Source organism: Bos indicus, chromosome 24, assembly GCF_029378745.1.
Source record: "Bos indicus isolate NIAB-ARS_2022 breed Sahiwal x Tharparkar chromosome 24, NIAB-ARS_B.indTharparkar_mat_pri_1.0, whole genome shotgun sequence".
NCBI lineage: Eukaryota > Metazoa > Chordata > Mammalia > Artiodactyla > Bovidae > Bos > Bos indicus.
The window spans coordinates 7694402-7711195 of NC_091783.1; the positions used below are offsets into that span (position 1 = coordinate 7694402).

The 16794-nt window shown below is 44.3% G+C and overlaps 1 protein-coding gene across 1 annotated transcript in view; it reads left to right on the plus strand.

The window, feature by feature from the left end:
* The first annotated feature begins 2810 nt into the window (after positions 1-2810).
* Positions 2811-16794, plus strand: part of CD226 (CD226 molecule) — a 114182-nt gene continuing 100198 nt past the window's right edge. Inside the window, exon 1 of the mRNA XM_019986993.2 lies at positions 2811-2992. The gene's annotated coding sequence lies outside the window, so the exon portion shown is untranslated. The remainder of the gene's footprint in view (positions 2993-16794) is intronic.

Below are 16794 nucleotides of genomic sequence, written 5' to 3' on the forward strand. Positions count from 1 at the left end.
GTGTGTACATTTTAACACACGCTGCAAGCATAGTAAGGGAGTTGACTTTGAGTTAGAATATAGCCCGATCTTGTTTTCATCTTATTTCTCATTTTCTTGTACACTGCCTTTGGATCCCAACCATTGGGGACCGGCCAGAGAACAGAATGGCCTTATCTGTGAAACTAACAAGTCTAAAACATTTGATCACAAATATAAATATTTCAATGAATTAGCATTTTAGTCAATAAATGTGCATGCATTTGTGTATGCTCAACTGTAAAGTTTTTCTTCTCTCTCTCTGCTTATTATCTCTTCCCCCAAATCACCTTTTCCATCAGCCCTCAGGACACCAAACTACAGCTCTGAACATCATGAATGAATTTTCTCAGATGATATTGCTTATTTCTGTGCCAAGTATCAGGGCTTTGAATAAACCAGAGTCAGTGCTTTGGGGAGGAACGAAGGAAATCAGTTCACTTGCATTTTGTTGTGGTGGTTGGCAGAGTAGCGGCATCCCAAAGGTGTCCATGTCCTAACCCCTGGAACCCATGGCAGCAGAGGAGACTTTGCAGATATGATTAAAGTTCAGGACTTTGAAGTAGCGAGATGATCGTGGATTCATCACTGGGTCCTTAAAGGTAGATGAGGGAGGCAGAGCGGAAAGTCAGAAGGAGCCGAGACCAGGGAAGAATTGTCAGAGAGAGGCGATGTTGTTGACTTGAAAAATGGAGCAAGGGCCTCCTCTGGACCATCCACAGCTACCTGGAGCATGGATGCAGGGTGTTTCCAGGGAGACCCTGGCGAGGAGGCTGCTTCCAGCCTCCTCTATGCAGAGCCCTAAGAGCTGCCCACCACAGCTGAAGAACAGTAGTAAACATAGTTTCACAGAGAGCATGACTTGAGTTCAGCAGAAATGAAATCCTACTTATCTTTTGATTTTCAGATCTTGTGCAGGTGCATTTCTTTGGCAGAATCTAACTTTAAATCCTGCTGGCAGGGGTCTGGTAAATGCAGTGCCCATTGTTCTAGCTCCTGAAACACAGGGGAAAACATGGGAAGAGAAGACAGTGCTGCTTAGCCAGGAGATGAGCTGGTACATCTGGTCGACCACAGTGTCCTGTCTCCTCCCAGGACTTTGTGAGAGCCCAGAAGGAGAAGGGGCTTCCCTGGTGCCTCAGATGGTAAAGAATCTGCCTGGAATGGCAGAGACCCAAGGTTGACCCCTGGGTCAGAAAGATGGCCTGGAGAAGGGAATGGCTACCCACTCCAGTATCCTTGCCTGGAGAATTCCATGGACAGAGGAGCCTGGTGGTCTACTATGGGGTCGCAAAGAATTGGACAGGACTGAATGACTGACACTTTCACTTTCAGCAGGAGAAGGCCTTGAACTCAAGCCAACTCTTATTTTTTGCTTGTTTGTTTTTTGTTGGCCATTGAGGTTGATTTTGTTACTGCTAATATAACCTCCCAACATCTGACTGATGCTTCATCCCCCTCACCCTCCCAGCATGGTTTCATCATAAACATCGAGTGTTTCCATGGTCATGGTTGTGCGCATGCTCTTTCCACATGGTCCATCTAGGATCTCTGATGCTGTTCCTTTCTCGAATCACTCTTTGTCTTCCCTCAAGTTTATTGCTGCATTATTTTTCATTTGCTTAAAATTTCGTGCTCTTATTACTCATTCAATCCTCAAATTCCTTCCAGTCATCTAAATCTCAATGTTCAGATCTCATTTCTTTCAGAAATCCCTCTGCATCTCTGAAGGGCTTCAGTCTGGACTGATTCATCTCTGTAACTAGTGCATAGCTATACCTTGGGGTCGCCTTGAGGTTCTGTTTGCCTCTCTCCTGCCAACACTTATTTATTGAGCTCCTGCGGGCCATTTTGGCCCCCTTCCCCTCCCCTTATTCCAAAATCAAACTTGAAAGTAAACGTTCAAGCAGAGTTATTATTTATTGAGCTGCTGCATCCTGGGCATTGCCCTTGGGTTGGGGATACAGTTGGAGTGACCAGCTGCCCAGGTATGCCCAGGACTGTCCTGGTTTTAGCACTGAAATCCCAGGTCCTGCGAAACTGCTTGACCTCAGGTAAACCAGGACGACAGGTCATGCTTGGCACAACCATGAATGGGCAGTATTTGCTCTCAAGGAACTCATGTTCAAGTTGGAGAATCCAGAGTCAGACACAAAACATGAGAATAAGACATAGGCACAATTGTACACATAGTGCAACATCTGGTTAGGAGAAGTGTGAACTATTTGTATATTGGTTCATCTGTACACATTTCTGTATATTAATTTTGTATCCTAGCACATGTATGTTTTGTGCTGTTTTACAAAGTAAAAAATTTCTTTCAGTGACCTGGGATGCAGCAGTATTGAGAGTGCAAGAGGCCAAATAAGATATTCAGAGCTTTGGGCCTGAAATTCCCCATGTGGGTGGAGGGCCTTGGCTGGGACAGCATGAGGGTGGGGTTTGCCGGCCTGGGTGCTCCCAAGGGGCTGGCAGGCTCCGTGCTCTCAGCAAAACACTGGGAGCTGGAGGCCCCACGGCGTGTCCATGAAGAAGTGGGATTTGAACCCCAGTGTCGTTGCAAAGCCCACACTCTTTTGTTTATGGGGAAGTAACTCTCGCTTCTGCTCACTCACTAACCATGGTGCAGAGGGAATATTGTCACTTAGCAGCAGCCCAGAGAGATGTGGGAAGCAGAGGAGGAAGGAAGGAGCTTGGTCAGGGGACAGCTGTGGGGACGAGATAGGAATATCTGCGAGTCCCTGTCTGTCCACAGACAGTAACTTCTCCTGTTCCCTGGGGCCTCTGAACAAATTCCCAGAGAACTTAGTCCTCACTCGGGCTGTCAGGTCAGGAGCCCTGTAAATGTCTGTGCAATGTTTGTTTTCCTGAGACCCTGAGACCATCAGGAGAGAGGAGAGGCATACACAGAGGAGGAAGAAGACCGAGGCCAGCGGAGGCTCAGGTGCGGCTGGGGCCGGCAGTGCCACACCAGGTGAGCAGAGGCTGGGCCTCCTGGCCCGCGCAGAGCTTTTCTGAATGGATGTCTTATTTTTATGAGCATAAGTAAGTGTGTGTCAATTGCTCAGTCATGGCTGACTTTGCAATTCCGTGGACTGTAGCCCACCAGGCTCCTCTGTCCATGGAATTCTCCAGGCAAGAATACTGAAGTGGGTAGTCATTCCCTTCTCCAGGGTATCTTCCCGACCCAGGGGTTAAACCCAGGTCTCCTGCATTGTGGGCAATTATGAGCGTATGTGTATTGAAAAAAGTTCTTCACTTGGTATGTGACATATTTTGCACAAGTAAGTAGAGATCTGCATAACCACTGAAGAGCCGTGGAGCATCCCAGCCTATGGGTTTAGCACCATAAGCTGATCCAGTTCCCTAGAGAAAGGCACACAGAGAGTTCCCAGCTTTCATTCATAGAAACGGTGCTGTAATAAACATTTAGGTGTTTAAACACAGATCTTTGCTAAACGTGTTGTTCTGTAGGATAAATATCTTGCAGTGACCTTACTGGGTCAGAGGAGACAATAAGTCATAGCTTTAGTTCTCCATGTAGAAAATGCAAACCTGTTTGAGTCTACACCCACAGAATCTGGCATTTGTGTTTCTATCCACTCTTTTTTTTTTTTAATTTTTATTACTGTCAATTTATTTATTTATTTATTTGTTGGCTGCACTGGGTCTTGGCTGCTGCTCGGGCCTTTGTCTGTTGTGGTGCACAGGCTTCTCACTGCAATGGCTTCACTTGTTGCAGAGCGGGCTCTAACCTGCATGTGCTGCAGTAGTTGCAGCTGGCAGGCTCTGGTGCACAGGCTCAGTACTTGCAATGCAAGGGATTAGTTGCTCTGCAGTATGTGGGATCTTCCTGGACCAGGAATTGAACCCATGTACCCTGCACTGGCAGCTGGATTCTTATCCACCTTGCCACCAGGGAAGTCCTCCATCTACCCTTGTTAATAATGATCACTTTCATTCTTCTCATTTATATATTTACATTTGTGAAGTGAAAGTGGCTCAGTCATGTCTGACTCTTTGCGACCCCATGGACTATACAGTCCATGGAATTCTCCAGGCCAGAATACTGGAGTGGGTAGCTGTTGGGGTCCTTTAATGGACCGGAACATGGTGGTCCAGAGTTGACGATAAGAAAGTGAAAGAAGGAAAGAGGCTAATATTCCCTGGGTTATGCAGCCGACCTTCGCACTCCAGGGAATCAGCCAGAAAGAGAGAGAGAGAGAGAGGGGGAGAGAGAGAGAGAGAGAGAGAGAGAGATGGACATGGGGACCCAAGTCTCTGGTGGAACAAGGGTGCTTTATTGAATTCTGTGTGAGTATATATACCATATTCCAAGGTAGCTTCTTCAGATAGAGATCAAAAGACCAGAGTTTACAAGTTACCAAGGAATCAAGGAGCAATAGAAGCCATAAGGCCAAAAGGCAATCCATATCAAACGAGGGTCACAGATAATACCTTTCACCATATGGGAAGGCTAATGAAGGAAATCCTATGCAAGCATCCCATCTCTATGATCTCAGTCCTGGGAGTGGCTTGACACTCCTCTTGCTCCTGACAGGAACTGATAAGGAACAGAGGGCTCAAGAGAGATAGGAAACAGCACACAGGAATACTACTGTTAAACATTCCCTAACAATTCCCCCTATTTTATTATATTTGTAAAAAAAAGGTCCAGAACATTTGAGTTTGTTTAGTTTTAACAATTTTTGCAGAAAGGCAATGGTAAACAACAAATATAATTACCAAGACAATCGCCAGAGTTACAGTTCCAGACCCGATGCTGTGGGTGATGCTTTGAAACTATCCTTGTGAGTCTAGCCCAGATAATTGATCAGCTAGTTGTTCAGCTAAAATTTCCAGATGGGGGATGAGGGCAGACTTTTAGAGAAGGTTTCAAAGATTTCTTTTTGCAATAATTGTACATTCAGAGAGGCATTATCATGTATTATTTTGTAAATGAAATTTGATTTGCTCCCAGTTATAGGCACTATGATTGAATTGAACAGGAGTAACACAAAATTGAGTAGAATTCCAATCACATTTTAGTATCACTTGTTTTTGTACATCTATTAATTGATCTCTAACCCATTTGATGGCTGTTTTTAGTTCCTGTATTTCATCTTGAATATCCTCATCTATCTGAGCCTAGTGGCCCACATAGTATGAGCATCTTTAGTCCAATGTTGGATAAAATTATGTGTTTGAATTGAGGTTTGTAAAGCAATTCCAACGATGGCAGCAGTGGTGCAAATAGCTATTAATCCCCAAATGCCAAGAATCAGCCGTCCAATGAATCATTTAGATCATCGGAGTAATTTAGTAAGTAACTGGGAAGCAAGCCTGGACATGGTACCTTCTTCCCAGGGCCGTTGGAAATTTACTGGTAACCACAAATTACGTCAAGATCAAAGAATCAAAAGGGATTCATTTCTTAAGGAAATAGAAGAGTTAAGACAGGTATACAATTTGCAATTTATACAAGTTACAGAATGTAAAGTCTTATTGAATTGTAAGTTTCCTGTGGCTGAAACAAAAGGAAGGGGAATACAAGCCTGTATGAAATATGATTGGTTAAAGCTAAAGAAATAATTACTATGACTACGACTGGTTCCTGTGAAATGTCCTGTCCAAGTTCCAAGTTCTTTGGTGCTTGCAGCAAGTTTCCATATGGCCTATTGTTCAGGCCCAATTTGTTTATCGAGGATGATCCGAGGACGAGGTGGTGCCATTCCACCATCAAGCTAGCCAAGAAGTCCTTTGTCATGGTGATGTTCCATCCTAGTGTTAGTAACTTTCCAAGCCACTTGAGTAGCATAATCACACACAGTGCTATTAATATCATCTGAATAGTTGGACAACCAATACCATGAGGTCCCCAATTGACAATGGTGTGGCTAGCCACAAATATTAGTTTTCCTGATTTGGCTTGACATTTGTCCCAATGAACAGGAGTATATTTAAAGTTCTTATAAGTAAACCCTTTACATAATGTTCTTTGTTCTTTCCCTAACTCTTTCCCTAAAGTTTCAGTAGTATCAACATGGTTCACAAAGAAAGGGCAGTAAATAATCCAAGCAATGTCTGAAAGTCTTTTGGAGGCAGGATGAAAGCCCAAGTTTGTTGGCTGACGTTTATGCATACTTACCCTGGGCCCAGGCACAAGGGAAGGACTTCATAGCCTAAAGAAATGTTGATTAGTTTTCCCTCCTCCCCAGGGTGTGAGGGTCCCTTCACATTCCAGGGAGGGGGCATATGGGTGGAGTCATTGGTTGATACATCCTTTCTCCGTCCATTCTATGACCTGCAATAAAGGGGCATTGGGTAAGTAAGCCCAGTAAGTATGATTAGTTAATCTGGCTCCAGCGGGAGCCAGGGGATATGCAGGCCAACCGAGTGAGCAAAGAGATAAGAAGGTTTTCAGGACTCCGAGGCATTCCCTGTTGAGAAACCAGATTTTCAGCTTGATTAGTAAGGGTTTTTTTCTGTCTCCAAGAGGGGAGGTCATACGGTTGATGTCACCAAGGGCGGTGCTTTCTGGAGGTCTTTAGAGCTGACATGGCCCATATTGGAATTTCTTCCTCCTGGGGTTTTTGTTGTTTTGGTCTCCATTTTGAACGCCGGGGGCCCCCTTGGGTCGAATCTTCTGAAGAGGAAGCCATGTGAGTTCATTGGATCCATCTGGGGAAATACAAGCATATCCCTTTCCCTGTAAGATTATTTTCCCAGATTTCCATTGTTTATTGAACCCGTCTTGATACCAAATGGGCAGAGGAAGAGAAGTGTCCTTCAATTACTCGAAATGTTTTTCTGCTCTTGTCAAGATATCTCTTTGTGGTAAGTTTAAAAAATTTAAAACAAATAAAACTGTACTAACAATAGTTACAGGTTTAGAGAATATCTTATGTTGGAATCTAGTAGAGTCTGCTTTAGAAAGGGAAGATAGCAATGTTTCAGTGTATTCCCCCATTTCAAATTTTTTTATTTGCAATTTTAGTTTGTGATGTGAATAAGAGCATATAATTCGTTTTGCTGAGCAGAATGGAATTTAGTTTAAAAAACTTTATATTCTTTGAGAGACCAGAAAGAGGCTTTAGTGTTCTTTAGTGTTCAGATAATGTCCGATCTATATAGAAAGCTTCAGCTTGAGGTATTGGCTGTGAGCTGAATGTAAGGTAGGTAGAATAGGGAAAAGGAGTCCAAAATGGCGGTGGCTAAAAGACAAGGAAGGTCCGAGGACCAGAGTGAAGACTTCAGGCAGAACAAACAGAACAAACAGCACTCCTGGCTAAGCCCAATTTGCATAGGGCAGGCCCAGGTGGAGGAAAAAACATATAAAAGGAGGAGCCAAAGCGCTTTCTCTCGGACTCTCTCTCCCGCGTGCATGCGCTCTATCTCTCTCTCTCTTTCTCTCTCTCACTCTCTCTCTCTCCCCCTCCCTCCCCATGCACTCCTCCACTCTCTTCTCTTCAAGTCTTGGATTCTCCTGCTATCTTCTAAATAAAATAGAGCTGTAACACTGATTTGCCTAAGAGCTGTAGCACGGTTTGTCCAAGACCCAAGAGCTGTGACGCGCCGAGGGCTTTAATGTCCGTTGCTCCAAATCTTTGTTGTGACGAGACAAAGAACCGAGGAACATACACTCGCGTGACATGACGATACGGGAAATAATAAATTCAGTATTTTTGAAGAAATTCCATAGCTTGTTAGAAGGATAATGAAATGAAATTTCTCCAAAATAGTCCAGAAAAGCTATTTGGAAATCAATAGAAGTTTGTAAGGCATTCTCGAATTGAGATTTATTGACAGGTATCACAGTTTTACGGGGGTCGGAGCCAATTAGAGTTTTAGTCCTACTTCTTTCATTGATAATGGTTAGAGCAATTAAATCAAGGTAGAGTGTACATGACTTTATTCCTCTAAAATGGGTATAGATCCATTCTATTGGGTGTTCTTTTTGGGCAAGAAGTCCCATGGGAGAATGAAGAGAGGGGAGTAAAAATAGTTCTAAAGGTGAAAAGTGAAAGTGAAGTTGCTCAGTCGTGTCCGACTCTTTGCGACCCCATGTGCTATAGCCTATCAGGCTCCTCCGTCCATGGGATTTTCCAGGCAAGAATGCTGGAGTGGATTGGAATTTCCTTCTCCAGGGGATCTTCCTGACCCAGGAATCAAACCCAGGTCTCCCGCATTGCAGGCAGATGCTTTAAATCTAGTCTAATGCGAGTAAGAAATTGCTTTTGTAATTTATTTTGTACCAAATAGAATTCCTCTCATGTCTCCTGAGAAAGTGCTCAGGGGCTGTTTAAATCAGGATCTCCTTTCAAAGTATTAAATAGATTAGTCAGTTGATAATTAGCAATGCCAAGGCAATGGCAACCCACTCCAGTACCCTTGTCTGGAAAATCCCATGGATGGAGGAGCCCGGTAGGCTGCAGTCCATGGGGTCGCTAAGAGTTGGGCACGACTGAGCGACTTCATTTTCACTTTTCACTTTCATGCATTGGAGAAGGAAATGGCAACCCACTCCAGTGTTCTTGCCTGGAGAATCCCAGGGACAGGGGAGCCTTGTGGGCTGCCGTCTATGGGGTCGCACAGAGTCAGACACGACTGAAGTGACTTAGAAGCAGCAACACTGGATCATGGAAAAAGCAAGAGTTCCAGAAAAATATCTGTTTCTGCTTTATTGACTATGCCAAAGCCTTTGACTGTGTGGATCACAAAAAACTGTGGAAAATTCTGAAAGAGATGGGAATACCAGACCACCTGACCTGCCTCCTGAGAAATCTATATGCAGGTCAGGAAGCAACAGTTAGAACTGGACATGGAACAATAGACTGGTTCCAAATAGGAAAACGAGTACCTCAAGGCTGTATATTGTCACCCTGCTTATTTAACTTCTATGCAGAGTACATCATGAGAAACGCTGGGCTGGAAGAAGCACAAGCTGGAATTAAGATTGCTGGGAGAAATATCAATAACCTCAGATACGGAGATGACACCACCCTTATGGCAGAAAGTGAAGAGGAACTCAAAAGCCTCTTGATGAAAGTGAAAGTGGAGAGTGAAAAAGTTGGCGTAAAGCTCAACATTCAGAAAACGAAGATCATGGCATCTGGTCCCATCACTTCATGGAAAATAGATGGGGAAACAGTGGAAACAGTGTCAGACTTTATTTTTCTGGGCTCCAAAATCACTGCAGATGGTGATTGCAGCCATGAAATTAAAAGACGCTTACTCCTTAGAAGGAAAGTTATGTCCAACCTAGATAGCATATTGAAAAGCAGAGACATTACTTTGCCAACAAAGGTCTGTCTAGTCAAGGCTATGGTTTTTCCTGTGGTCATGTATGGATGTGAGAGTTGGACTGTGAAGAAGGCTGAGTGCCGAAGAATTGATGCTTTTGAACTGTGGTGTTGGAGAAGACTCTTGAGAGTCCCTTGGACTGCAAGGAGATCCAACCAGTCCATTCTGAAGGAGATCAGCCCTGGGATTTCTTTGGAAGGAATGATGCTAAAGCTGAAACTCCAGTACTTTGGCCACTTCATGCGAAGAGTTGACTCATTGGAAAAGGCTCTGATGCTGGGAGGGATTGGGGGCGGGAGGAGAAGGGGACAACAGAGGATAAGATGGCTGGATGGCATCACTGACTCGATGGACATGAGTCTGAGTGAACTTCGGGAGTTGGTGATGGACAGGGAGGCCTGGCGTGCTGCGATTCATGGGGTCGCAAAGAGTCGGACACGACTGAGTGACTGAACTGAACTGAAAGAGGGTCTAATCCAATTTATATCATCTAAGAGTTTCTGAAAATCATTTAAGTTTGATAATTTATTAGTACAAATCTGAGTTAGTTGGGGAGTAGTACGTTGTCTATTAACAACAAATCCTAAGTAATAAGGTGTAGAGGTTTGAATTTTTTCAGGGGCAATGATTAATCCAGAGTTTTTTAGGCATTTTTGAGCTATATCAAACATGTGTGTGAGTTTCTAAAATGGATGGAGCCAAAAACAATATATCATCCATATAATGGATAACAAGAAAGTCAGGAAATTGTTTTCTCACAGGCTGAAGGGCTTTAGCTACTTAGTACTGACACATGGTGGGAGAATTCATCATTCCTTGAGGCAATACAGTCCATTGGTATCGTTTATGAGGCCGGATATGATTAGGATAAGGGGGAGAGAAAGCGAATCTCTCTCTGTCTAAAGGGAGAGATTCTCTCTCTACTGCTACTGCTAAGTCACTTCAGTCGTGTCCGACTCTGTGTAACCCCATGGACGGCAGCCCACCAGGCTCCCCCGTCCCTGGGATTCTTCAGGCAAGAACACTGGATTGGGTTGCCATTTCCTTCTCCAATGCATGAAAGTGAAAAGTGAAAGTGAAGACGCTGAGTCATATCCGACCCTCAGCGACCCCATGGACTGCAGCCTTCCAGGCTCCTCCATCCATGGGATTTTCCAGGCAAGAGTACTGGAGTGGGTTGCCATTGCCTTCTCCGGTCTAAAGGGTGTAGAGGTATATTAAAAGAGAAATCTTGCAAGTCAATAATAATAATGTGCCAATTTTGAGGAATAGTGGTAGGTGATGGGATTCCTGATTGTAATGCACCCATAGGTTTCATAGATGCATTAACTTTTCTACGGTCTTTTAAGAGACGCCATTTGTTAGATTTTCTTTTTATAACAAAAATAAGAGAGTTCCAAGGACAGCAAGAGTCCTCGATATGTTTCAGTTCTAATTGTGTGTCTATAAGTTCTTTAGCAGCCTGTAGTTTCCCTTTCGTAAGGGGCCACTGCTCTGTCCAAATGGGCTCGTTGTTTTTCCAAGTTATTTTAATAATTGTATTATTTGTTAAATGAGCAGTGGCCCCTAGGAAAAATGTGGAATGTATATCTGAGTTTGCCATAGCATAAGTAAATCCCTTCCTATTGAATTAAGGGGTGCATCTATCACATAAGGTTTTAATGTTGCAGGTTGGCCTTCTGGTCCCTCACATAGGTAGATTTGAACACTTTGATAAACTTCTTGTACTTTAGTTTGAGAAATTCCTGCAATTTGGCAAGAGATTTTCTTGTATAGGCCAGTATTTGAGCCATAAATGTTTGGATATAATAGTAATATCAGATCCAGTATTGAGGAGACCAGAAAATCTTTTACCATTAATTTTGATATATATATTTTGTCAGGCATATTCAGATACCAGTGATGTCAATAAAGATTGTTTTTGATCTGTTTTGCCGAATCTGCCTGTCCATACATCATTAGAGGAGTTAATAGAAATGTAGGATAAAAGAAATAATTGAGCAATTTTGTCCCCTCTTTTGAATTGCCATGAAATCTTAGATGACATCATAATTTGAATTTCTTCTTTATAATCTGAATCAATTACTCCAGGGTGAACAGTAATTCCTTTAGAAGTTAAACTAGTTCTGCCGAGTAAAAGACCAAAGGTGTGTGGGGGCAGACTTTTTGGAGGTTTTTTATTAGCTTTCTTTGGGCAATCCCTTTTAAAATAGTTCTCATCCCCACATATAGAACATCTCTCATTTCCCTTTTTAAAGCAAGCAGCCATTGTCTCAGCTAGCATTTGCATTTTTTGAGTTTCTGATCCTAGATTGCGACAAACATTCAAATAATCAATAATAGTCCCTGTCTCACGAATTGGGGCTATAGCCTTTTGACATTCCTGATTTGCATTTTCATAAGCAAGTAATTTCTCTAGTTGCCTTTTAGCTTCTTCTCTGATTACAGTATGGGAAATAGCAGTTTCTAATCTAGCTAAAAGATCAGCATAAGTTTCATTAGGTCCTTGCAATATTTTAGTGTAGCTACCTGTAGGTTCCCCTTGAGGAGTAATTCTATCCCACGCTTCAAGGGCCACTGTTTTCAATTGTTCATGCAACAAAGGAGGGCACTGTATTTGAGCTTCTATAGCATCAAATTGTCCAGCGCCAGTTAACATTTCAAAAGTTATTTGGTTTTGGGGAGCGCTAGCTCAAGCGTTTTTGTTAGCATGATCTCTGGCTATATCTTGAAACCACATTATCCATTGAAGATATTCTCCTGGTTTAAGGAGAGCTTTTTATTAAAGTTCGCCAATCATAGGGAATAAAGATTTCAATAGAAGACACCATAGCATTTAGAATTTCTCTAGCAAAAGGTGAATGTGGGCCATACATAGTTACAGCCTTTTTTATTTGTTGCATGTGAAAAATGTTAATATCTTCATATTAAGGTATTATTTGCCCTCGAGTGTTAGCATTTCTTAAAACTGGGAAGGCGGAAAAACCATCATCTTCAGAGTCTTGTGATTGCAAAGCCAGCAATTCAGAGAGCCTCTGTCACGAAGGAGAGTGAGTAGTTAGCAATTTTTTGCAAATATGAGATTGTGCTAAGGACTTATCATTATTATCCAGGTGTGTCTCAGGAGAGTCGTTGTCAGAATCATTAGGTTCTAGAAAAAGAGAGACTTTTGGATTCGTGCCTGTTGGCAGAGGAGGAGCATTTGGAGCAGCCAGGGCAGGGCTTGTAGAAAAATTCTGAAATGTTTTATGTTGTTCTAATTGGTCCTTTTGTAAAGTTTCATCATCTAATTCATGTTCATGTAATAAGCATTCTGTCTGTTGTCGAATATCAGGAGGGCTAGAATTGCCTTGAAATGGCAGAATTACAGCTTTAATGAGAGTCCACAGGGGCCAGAAATCAACTAGAATATTTTTTCCCCATCTGGCGGCTTGTTCAACATTCTTTTTGGCCCAGTGCCAAATTTCTAAATCAAAACTGCCTTCATCAGGGAACCAGGGATGATGGTCAACTATTGTTTGAGGGCAAGCCTCTACTCGTTAGTGCGAAACCGGAAGTCCCTGAACTGTAAACAAATGATGAAGTAAAGTAGAAAAGTGAAGGGGCTTTCCAGCCATTTGATCCATGTCCTTGTACTTACCAGCCTCGATAGGCCCTGAGTCACTCCGTCCGAAGTGCCGCGTGTACCAGGCCCCTGTTCTGGGTGCCACTTGTTGGGGTCCTTTAATGGACCGGAACCTGGTGGTCCGGAGTCGACGATAAGAAAGTGAAAGAAGGAAAGAGGCTAATATTCCTTGAGTTACGCAGCTGGCCTTTGCGCTCCAGGGAATCAGCCAGAAATAGAGAGATAGAGAGAGAGAGAGAGAAAGGACATGGGGACCCAAGTCTCTGGTGGAACAAGGGTACTTTTTTGAATTCTGTGTGAGTATATATACCATATTACAAGGTAGCTTCTTCAGATAAAGATCAAAAGACCAGACATTACAAGTTACCAAGGAATCAAGGAGCAATAGAGGCCATAAGGCCAAAAGGCAATCCATATCAAAAGAGGATCATAGATAATCCCTTTCATCATATGGAAGCATCCCATCTCTATGATCTCAGTCCTGGGAATGGCTTGCCACTCCTCTTGCTCCTGACAGGAACTGATAAGGAACAGAGGGCTCAACAGAGATAGGAAACACCACACAGGAATCCTACTGTTAAACATTCCATGATAGGTAGCCTTTCCCTTCGCCAGGGGATCTTCCCAACTCAGGGATGGAACCCAGATCTCCCGAATTGCAGGCGGATTCTTTATCAGCTGAGCCACAGGGAAGCCCAAGAACACTGGGGTGGGTAGCCTATCCCTCCTCCAGCAGATCTTCCAGACCCAGGAATGGAACTGGGGTCTTCTGCATTGCAGGCATGACATGCAAAAATTAGTTGGTCCTTGTTTTCACTTATTACAACTGATGAGATTAAATAGGTTTTTACATTTTTCAGTCTGTAGTCCTTCTGATGTGAATTGATGTTCAGCATCCATTGCCTGTTTTATATTGGGACATTTGTGGGATTTTTTTGGTCACTCATATTTAAGTACTTTGCACTTAGAAAATACCCACTGTCACATCCCTCTCCTAATTGTCCCACCTTTGGCTTTACTAGTGTGTTGTTGTTGTTGTGTTAGTCACTCAGGCGTGTCCGACTCTTTGCGACCCCACAGACTGTAGCCTGGGAGGCTTCTCTATCCATGGAATTCTCCAGACAAGAATACTGGAGTGGATTGCCATTCCCTTCTCCAGAGGAACTTCCCAACCCGGGGATTGAACCCTGGTCTCCTGCCTCACAGGCAGATTCTTTACCATTTGAGCTACAGGGAAGTGTAATTTTTGCCAAGTCAGAGTTTTAAGTTTTTATGTAGGAAAAACTGTCACATTTTCCCTGGCTTTGGCATTATGTGTGTGTGTGTGTGTGTGGTTTAGTCGCTGTCAATATATATATTGTTTAATTGCCAAGTCATATCTGATTCTTTTGCAACCCCATCAACTATAGCCCACCAGGCTCCTCTGTGCATGGGATTATCCCAGGCAAGAATACTGGAGTGGGTAGCCATTTCCTTCTCCAGGGGATCTTCCCAACCCACGGATTGAACCCACATTTCTTGCTTTGGCAAGTGAATTCTCTACCACTGAGCCTCCAGGGAAGCCCTATATATATATATATATTATGTGTATCTTAATATATTTTACATATATACATATTATATATGTATGTAATCTCAAAACCAAAATTCTGTCTTCACTCTCAGGCTAATAAAACTTTTTCTCCCATTTTTAGAATGTGTTCTCTATTCAAATTATCAATATATTTGAAGTGTCAGCTGCTGTGAGAGCTGAGTGCACGGGTCAGGGTTCTTAGTTCTAACTTTCCAAAATGCTTCCGTCTTAAGTTGAGAAGGAAACAACTTGAAAGGACAGGGGACGTGGAACAGGCCACAGAGTGAATGGGATGAGTTGCGGGGAGCCGGCTCCATGCCGTGGTACCGGCCACAGTCCCCCAGGACCGCCCCACCGTAGGCCTGGAAGACACCCTTGCAGCTGTCGTTTGGCACCGGCCCCGCCACCGCCTGCATGGGGACAGCCAGCTCCCCGCTGCCGGCAGAGCCTGTGCGCTGCTGCCCAGGGCACGGGTGGGGCTGCAGCCCTGCGGCCCTCAGGGGCCCTGGGGCGGTGCTGATATCCTGCTTTGAATCCTCAAGCTTTGGAGTCCAATTCTGATGAAATAAATGTATGGGCGGAGCCTATGTCTGCATCCGGAGGCAAGCTGTGCGGGCCCTCAGGTGGGCGTGGCGGGGCAGTCCTACTACCTGGGGGTGGCAGACGTCCATGGGCAGGGGTGGCAGCCAACTTTTCAGCTTTTCCCAGTAGCTAGGCACTTTCTCTAACACCGGACGGTAGACAATGTATTCCTCCCCGCCCGGCCCTGCCCCACCCCGTGCGGAAATCTCACAGTTGTCATGTGCTGAAAATCTGCTGTTCTGTTTTCTTAAACTCCAAATGTGCTTAGTCACTCAGTCGTGTCTGACGCTTTGTGATTCCATGGACTGTAGCCTGCCAGGCACCTCTGTCCATGGGATTCTCCAGGCAAGAATACTGGAGTGGGTTGCCATGCCCTCCTGCAGGGGATCTCCCCAACCCAGGGACTGAACCTAGGTCTCCCACATTGCAGGTGGATTCTTTACCGTCTGAGCCACCAGGGAAAAGTGGAAATGAAAGTCGCTTAGGCGTGTACGACTCTTTGCGACCCTATAGACTATACAGTCCATGGAATTCTCCAGGCCAGAATACTGGAGTGGGTAGCCTTTCCCTTCTCCAGGGGATCTTCCAACCCTGGGATTGAACCCAGGTCTCCCACATTGCAGGCAGATTCTTTTACCACCTGAGCCACACCAAGGAAGCAAACCCCAATTAATTCTGGGTTTATTGAAAAGAGGCTGACAACCTGACCTGCAGAGCCATCATCCACTGTCTACTCATTTCTAAAAAATCTTTTTCCCTGTGACCTAAATACATTTTGTTTGATGCCACTTAATTATAAGAACGGAGAAGGCGATGGCACCCCACTCCAGTACTCTTGCCTGGAAAATCCCATGGACGGGGGAGCCTGGTGGGCTGCAGTCCATGGGGTTGCAAAGAGTTGGACATGACTGAGCGACTTCCCTTTTACTTTTCACTTTCACGCAATGGAGAAGGAAATGGCAACCCACTCCAGTGTTCTTGCCTGGAGAATCCCAGGGATGGGGGAGCCTGGTGGGCTGCCATCTATGGGGTCACACAGAGTCGGACACGACTGAAGTGACTTAGTAGTAGTAGTAATTATGAGAAAGGGCTTCCCTGGTGGCTTGGTGGTAAAGAATCCTCCCACAATGCAGGAGATCTGGGTTCAATCCCTGGGTTGGGAAGATCCCCTGGAGGAGGGCATGGTGATCCACTTCGGTATTCTAGCCTGGAGAGTCCCCAGGGTCAGAGGAGCCTGGCGGGCTACAGTCCATAGGGTCGCATAGAGTCAGACATGACTGAGCGACTAACACTTTTACTTTACTTTTCAATTACAAGAAAACATTTTACACGTATGTGGACCATCTACCCAATCCTGACCAACTGAAACATTGGGTGTCATAGGAAATGAGATGTTGGCATTGAAAGGATGGTGAGCCATTTGTCTAAGACAAAGAAAGCCCCTTTAGTGATGTAAGAGAGTATTCCACGTCCCACAGGTGCTGGGAATATCCAGGAGGGCAGGGCCCCCTCCTCCTACGTGAGGCCTCGTCCCTTTGCCCAGCATCCTTCTGCAGGAGATGGAAGGGCTTCTTACTCGAGCTGAGCTTCAGCCACAGAGCAGCTTACTTCTTTCACTCGCTCCCTCGTTAATCAGAGGGAACTCTGATGAAACAGTTGTAGACTGGCTTCCTGCAGGGTTTGCTGCTTATTA